The following is a 7,958-nucleotide window of genomic DNA, read 5'->3' as shown; positions in this document are numbered from 1 at the left end:
AGGCAAGGGAAGCAAGGGCAAAAATGAACTATTGGGACTTCATCAAGATAAAAAGCTTTTGCACAGCAAAAGAAACAGTCAACAAAACCGAAAGACGACAGAATGGGACAAGATATTTGCAAATGACATATCAGATAAAGGGCTAGTGTCCAAAATCTATAAAGAACTTATCAAACTCAACACCCAAAGAACAAATGATCCAATCAAGAAATGGGCAGAAGACATGAATGGACATTTTTCCAAAGAAGACATCCAAATGGCCAACAGACACATGAAAAAGTGCTCAACATCGCTCGGCATCAGGGAAATCCAAATCAAAACCTCAATGAGATACCACCTCACACCAGTCAGAATGGCTAAAATTAACAAGTCAGGAAATGACAGATGTTGGCGGGGATGCGGAGAAAGGGGAACCCTCCTACACTGTTGGTGGGAATGCAAGCTGGTGCAACCACTCTGGAAAACAGTATGGAGGTTCCTCAAAAAGTTGAAAATAGAGCTACCCTACGACCCAGCAATTGCACTACTGGGTATTTACCCCAAAGATACAAATGTAGGGATCCGAAGGGGTACGTGCACCCCAATGTTTATAGCAGCAATGTCCACAATAGCCAAACTGTGGAAAGAGCCAAGATGTCCATCGACAGATGAATGGATAAAGAAGCTGTGGTATATATATATACAATGGAATATTATGCAGCCATCAAAAAACCTGAAATCTTGCCATTTGCAATGACATGGATGGAACTGGAGGGTATTATGCTGAGCGAAATAAGTCAATCAGAGAAAGATATGTATCATATGATCTCACTGATATGAGGAATTCTTAATCTCAGGAAACAAACTGAGGGTTGCTGGAGTAGTAGGGGGTGGGAGGGATGGGGTGGCTGGGTGATAGACATTGGGGAGGGTATGTGCTATGGTGACTGCTGTTGAATCACAGGCCTGTACCTCTGAAACAAATAATACTTTATATGTTTAAAAAAAAAAAAAAAGAGGATAGCAGGAAGGGAAGAATGAAGGGGGGGAATCGTAGGTGGAGACGAACCAAGAGAGACTGTGGACTCTAAGAAACAAACTGTGGGTTCTAGAGGGGAGGGGGTTGAGGGGATGGGTTAGCCTGGTGTTGGGTATTAAAGAGGGCACGTTCTGCATGGAGCACTGGGTGTTATATGCAAACAATGAATCATGGAACACTACATCAAAAACTAATGATGTAATGTATGGTGATTAACATAATAATAATTAAAAAAAAAGTCTTCCCCAAATAAAAGCTGAGGGATTTCATCACCACTAAGTGATGAGGCAATCACCACTTGCCTTACAAGAAATGTGAAAGGGAGTTCTTCACATTGCAGCAAAAAGATGCTAAATAGCAACATGTCAGCATGAGAAAACAAAGTCATGGGTAAAGGCTAAAATGTAGACAAATACAGAATATTGTATTACTATAATGGTGGTGGGTAAATCACTTTTAATTCTAGTATAAAATCTATAATTAAGTACTTAAAAGGCATAAGTACTTAAAATAATTATAACTAAAAATGTTAAAAGATATACCTCAAGAATAAATGTAAGTTGTGACAATAAGATGAAGTGAGGGGATTTAAAGTGCAGAGTTTTATGTAATTGAACTTGAGTTGTTATCAGCTAAAAGTAAACCACTGTAACTATAAAATATTTTATGTAAACTCCAAGGTAACAATAAAAAAATACTCAGAGAAATTACACAAAAGAAAAAAAGAAAGGAATCAAAGCATATGGCAACCAAAAATCAACAAAAGACAAAGGAAGATAGCAAGAGAAAAAAAGGTAAATTAAAGAAGTACAAGACAAACAGAAAACAATAAAATGGCAAAAGTGAATCTTTCCCTATCAGTAATTACTTTCAAAATTAATGGATTTTATTCCCACCACAGAAGACATATAGAATGGCTAGATGAAAACAAACAAGACCCAATTATATGCTGCCTACAAGAAATTCACTTTAGATTTAATGATACACATAAGCTGAAAGTGAAGGAATGGGAAAAATATTCCATACAAATGGTAACCAAAAAACGGGGCGGGGGGTGGCTATACTTATATTAGACAAAATAGACTTTATGTCAAAAACTGTCACTAGAGACAAGGAAGGACATTATATAATGATAAAAGAGTCAATCCACCAGGAAGGTACAACAATTATAAATATATATACATTGAACAGCAGAGCACTTCAATACATGAAGCAGACATTGAAGAACTAAAGGGAGAAACACACAGCAATACAAGAATAGACTTTAATACCCCACTTTTAATAAAGACAGCATATCTAGACAGAGGATCAATAAGATCAGTAAGAAAACAAAGGACTTGAATAACACTATGGACCAAATGGACCTAACAGACATAAACATAACATTCCATGCAACGGCAGCAAATTACACATTATTTTTGAATGCACACAGAACTTTCTCCAGGCTATATGACTGGTTAAGTCACAAAACAAATCTTAACAAATGTAAAGACTGAAATCATGCTGAGTGTCTTTTCTGACCACAATGGAATGAAATTAGAAAACAACAACAGAAGGAAAGCTCAAAAATACAAACATATGTGGAAATTAAACAACACATTCTGAATAACCATTGTTCAAAGAAGAAATCAGAAAGAAAATTAGAAAACAGCTAGAGACAAACAAAAATCAAAACACATGTCAAAAATTATGAGATGCTGTAAAAGTAGTACTAACAAAGTTTATTACAGTAAATGCCTACATTAAAAACAAAGAAGTGTCTCAAAAAACAACCCAACTTCTACATCAAAGAGCTAGAAAAAAAGAAAAAAACTAAGCCCAAGCTTAGCAGAAGAAAGCAAATAACAAAGATTAGAGCTGAAATCCACAGAAAAACAATAGAAAAAATTAATAAAACTAAAAGTTGGTTTTTTGAAAAGATAAAATTGAAAAACCAGAGCCAGACCAAGAAAAAAAAGAGAAAATACTTAAATAAAATTAGAAATAAAATAGGTGATATTACAACTGGATAATCTGGAAGAAATGAAATGGATAAATTCCTACATATATACAGACTACCAAGATTGAATCATGAAGAAATGGAGTCTGAAGAGATATATAGCTACTATGGAGATTGAATCAATCATAAAAAATATCCCAACAAAGAAAAGTCTAGTACTAGATGACCTCACTGGTGACTTCTACCAAACATTTAAAGAATTAATGCCAACCCTCAAACTCTTCCAAAAAATTGAAGATGACTGATCACTTCCAAACTCATTCTATGAGGCCAGCATTACACTCATACCAAAGTCAGACAAAGACACCACAAGGGAAGAAAACTATAGGTCAATTTCTCTGACAAATATGGATGCAAAAATCCTCAACAAAATACTAGCAAATGGAATCTAACACCATATTAAAAGGATCATACATCATGCTCAAGTGGGATGCAAGGATATTTTAACATATGAAAATCAATATGACATGAACAGAATAAAGAATAAAAATCACATGATCATTTTAAGAGATACAGAAAAGCATTTGACCAAATTCAACACTTTTTCATGATAAGAACTCTCAACAGACTAGGAATAGAGGAAAGGGCTATATAGGAAAAAGCCCATAGCCAGCATCATACTCAATGGTGAAAAGCTAAAACTTTTCCTCTAACATTAAAAACCAGACAGGGTTGTCACTTTTGCCACTTCTATTCAACATACTACTATAAGTACCAACCAGAACAATTAGACAAAAAATAAATTGAAGGCATCCAAATCAGAAAGAAAGAAGTAAAATTGGAGATATAATCTTATATATAGAAAACCTGAAAGACCCCATTAAAATAAACCTTTTAGAACTAATAAGCTCAGGGGCGCCTGGGTGGCTCAGTCGTTAAGCGTCTGCCTTCGGCTCAGGTCATGATCCCAGCGTCCTGGGATCGAGCCCCGCATCGGGCTTCTTGCTCAGAGGGAAGCCTGCTTCTCCCTCTCCCACTCCCCCTGCTTGTGTTCCTTCTCTCGTTGTGTCTCTCTCTGTCAAATAAATAAATAAAATCTTTAAAAAAAAAAAAGAATAAACTCAGTAAAACCTCAAGATACAAAATCAGTATTTAAAAATCAGTTGCATTTCTACACACTAACAACAAGCTATCGGAAAAGGAAATTAGAAAAACAATCCTACTTACAATAGCATGAAAATAATAGAAAATGGAAAGACATCCCATGTGCATAGATTAAAAAACTTACTATTTTTAAAATACCTTCACTACCCAGAGAGATCTACAGATTCCATTCAATCTCTAACAAAATTTCAATGACATTTTTTACAGAAATAGAAAAAAAATCTGAAATTTGTATTGCACCACATAAGTTCCTAAGTACCTAAATCAGTCTTAAAAAATAAGAACAAAGCTGGGTTATGTCACAGGATATTATAAAGCAATGGTAATCAAAACAGTATGGTACTGGCATAAAAATGGAAGTGGCAAAAGTGACATCATTGTCTTGGACATACAGACCAATGGAACAGTAGAGAGAGCCTAGAAATAAACCCATGGGTATACGGTCAATTGATCTTTAACATGAGTACCAAGAATACACAATGGGGAAAGAATAGTTTCTTCAATAAATGGTGTTAGAAAAACTGAATATTTACATGAAAAAGAATGCAATTATACCTTTATCTTATACCATACATAAAAATCATTCAAAATGGATTAAGGACTTAAACATAAGCCCTAAAACTGCTAAAAGAAAACATGGAAGAAAAGTTTCACATCTTTGGTCTTGCAGTGATTTCATGTATATAACAACAAAAGCATGGGCAACAAAAGCAAAAATATACAAGGAAAAATAAACAGAAACCCCAAAACAAAGCAAACAAAAAATTCAGATTAAAAAGCCTATGCATGCACACTAAGGAAACAAGCAACAGAATGAAAAGTCACTCCACAGAACAGGAAAAAATATTTGCAAATATCTCTGATAAGGGATTAATATCTAAAATATATACAGAATTCTTACAACTCAACAGCAAAAAAACCACTAATAATCCAATTTTTAAATGTGATAAAGACTTGGATAAACATTCCTCCAAAGAAGAAATAGAAATAGCTAGCAGGTATATATTTAAAAAAAAATCAACACTACTAATCATCAGGGAAATGCAAATCAAAACCACAATGATTTATCACCTCACACCTGTAACGATGGCTATCCTAAAAAAAAAAGACAATAAGTATTGGTGAAAATATGGAAAAATAAGAACACTTGCACACTATTGATGGAAATGCAAAATGGTGCAGCTGCTATTAAAACCAGTATGGAATTTTATCAAAAATATACCATATCATCTAGCAATCCCACTACTGGATACTTATCCAAAATACTTAAAGCAGGATTTCAAAGAGATCTGGGTTTCTTCCAAAAATGTAACATTAGAAAATTGATTAATATAATTCACCATGTGAACAGATTATAAATTTTTTTTTTAAGATTTTATTTATACACTTTTAGAGAGAGAGAGAGTGCTAGCAGGAGGAAGGGCAGAGGGAAAAGGAGAGAATATCAAGCAGACTCTGCGCTGAGCATGGAGCCAACATGGGGCTTGATCCCGCAACCATTCCCAGGTTCACTGCAGCACTATTCACAACAGCCAAGAAATAACATGTTCATCAACAGATAAATGGATAAAGAAATTATGGTATACATACAATGGAATATTATTCAGCCTTAGAAAAGAAGGAAATGCCACAATATATGACACCAGGGATGAACCTTGAAAACATTAAGCTAAATGAAAGACAAATACTGGGGCGCCTGGGTGGCTCAGTTGGTTAAGCGTCTGCCTTCAGCTCAGGTCATGATCCCAGGGTCCTGGGATCAAGCCCCGCATCGGGCTCCCTGCTCAGTGGGGAGCCTGCTTCTCCCTCTCCCCCTGCTTGTTCTCTCTTTATATATCTCTCTCAAATAAATAAAATCTTTGAAAGACAAATACTACATGATTCCACTTATATGAGGTATCTAGTCAAATTCACACAATCATAGAGTGAAAATTATGGTTGCCAGGCACTGGGTGAAGGGGGCGGGAATAGGGAGTTACTAATCAAGCCTCATTTAAGCAAGATGACTAAATTCTAGAGATCTGCTGTACAACATTGTACCTATAATCAGTACGGATACACTTAACAAAATTCTGGAAACATTTTTAAAAGGGAAGGTACAAATAAACATAATGAAAAGAATACATTATTTCAGGTATTTCAGAGATTAAATATGTAATAAGTTAAATTACCAACTTTATACCAGTACATTTATAACTGAAATGAAATGGACAAATTCCTAGACACCCATAAGTGACCAAAAATTGACACAAAAATACAAAATTTGAATAATTCTATTAGAATTAGATAAATAAAATCAGTTATCAAAACTTTTTCCATAAAGGAAATACCAACCTGAGGTCATTTAACCAACAGATTCTATGACAATATATAATTTTCATCTTATAAAGCCATAACAGAAAAAAAATCTGACCAAATAAATTTTATGAGACTAGCATAACCTTATGCTACATACACCTTATGCTATACAACAAAGAAAAAGTACAATCCTAAGTATTAGAGAAAATATGGAACTCCAAAAGTTACAAAATAAAGCATTAGCAAACTGGTTCCAACAATATTTGAAAAGGATATTTCATCATGATCAAATTGGGTTTCTTCCAGAAATGTAACATTAGAAAATTGATTAATATAATTCACCATGTGAACAGATTATAAATTTTTTTTTTAAGATTTTATTTATTCACTTTTAGAGAGAGAGAGAGTGCTAGCAGGAGTAGGGGCAGAGGGAAAAGGAGAGAATATCAAGCAGACTCTGCGCTGAGCATGGAGCCAACATGGGGCTTGATCCCGCAACCATGGGATCATGACCCAAGCTGAAACCAAAAGTCACACATCCAACTGATTGAGCCACCCAGGTGCCCACATGTGAATGGATTGTAGCAGAAAAATATCATATGATTATTTCAATTGATTGAGAAACAGCCTTCAGTGAAATTCAACATCTGTTAATTAAAACAACAACAACAACAACAAACACCTCAATCATCAGGGAAAGTAAAATTAAGCCAACCATTTCACCCCTAAGTTTGCGGAAAATTTAAAGCCAGAGAATATTAAATATAGGCAATGATGTGGAGCATTTGTAGATTGCAAGCAGGAGTAAAATTTGGTATCATTTCATGTTAAAGATACCTACCTTACCACTTAGCAATCTCAGTCCTAGGTACATATCCTAGACAAACTCTTGAACAGATATACCAGAAGATAGGCAAAGAATATTTATGGCAGTATATATTGTCATAACAAAAAAAAATGAAACAGTCTATATATTCATCAACTGTAGGATAAAGTTTGTGTAAAATAATCTACAGTAGCAAAAATGAATGAATTACAGCCACACACTTCAAAATAAATGAGGCTCAGAGACATAACACCATAGAAAAGGGCAAATCACAGAAGAGTAAATACAGTGTGATTCCATTTCTATAAATTTCAAAAACATACAAAATCAAACTACATTATCTAGATAGAGATACAAACACATAAAATAGAGGTGTGGAATTAAGGAAAGGCACACAGGAAAATTCAAATGTACTGGTAATATTCTATTTCTGAAACTGGTTGGTGATACCTAGATTTTTATTTTATTACTATTCTTTTTATCTTACTCAGATATTATTAATATTCCTTTCATCTATCTGATATTTAAGAAACAAAATATATCAAATGAAAAATGTAAGGATATTGGTTTTTTTCCCGTCCCAACATGATATAATTTCAAGTTAGTAACAGAAAGCTGATGTTGCGGTTTTCTTCTTCATAACAAGTGGCTCCTGAAGAATTTAGTTCTGCACAGCACACGAATTGTTGGCATAAAGATGGCTGCAGAGTATG

Source organism: Phoca vitulina, unplaced genomic scaffold, assembly GCF_004348235.1.
Source record: "Phoca vitulina isolate PV1807 unplaced genomic scaffold, GSC_HSeal_1.0 scaffold25, whole genome shotgun sequence".
NCBI lineage: Eukaryota > Metazoa > Chordata > Mammalia > Carnivora > Phocidae > Phoca > Phoca vitulina.
Note: the sequence above shows the minus strand (reverse complement) of the source record.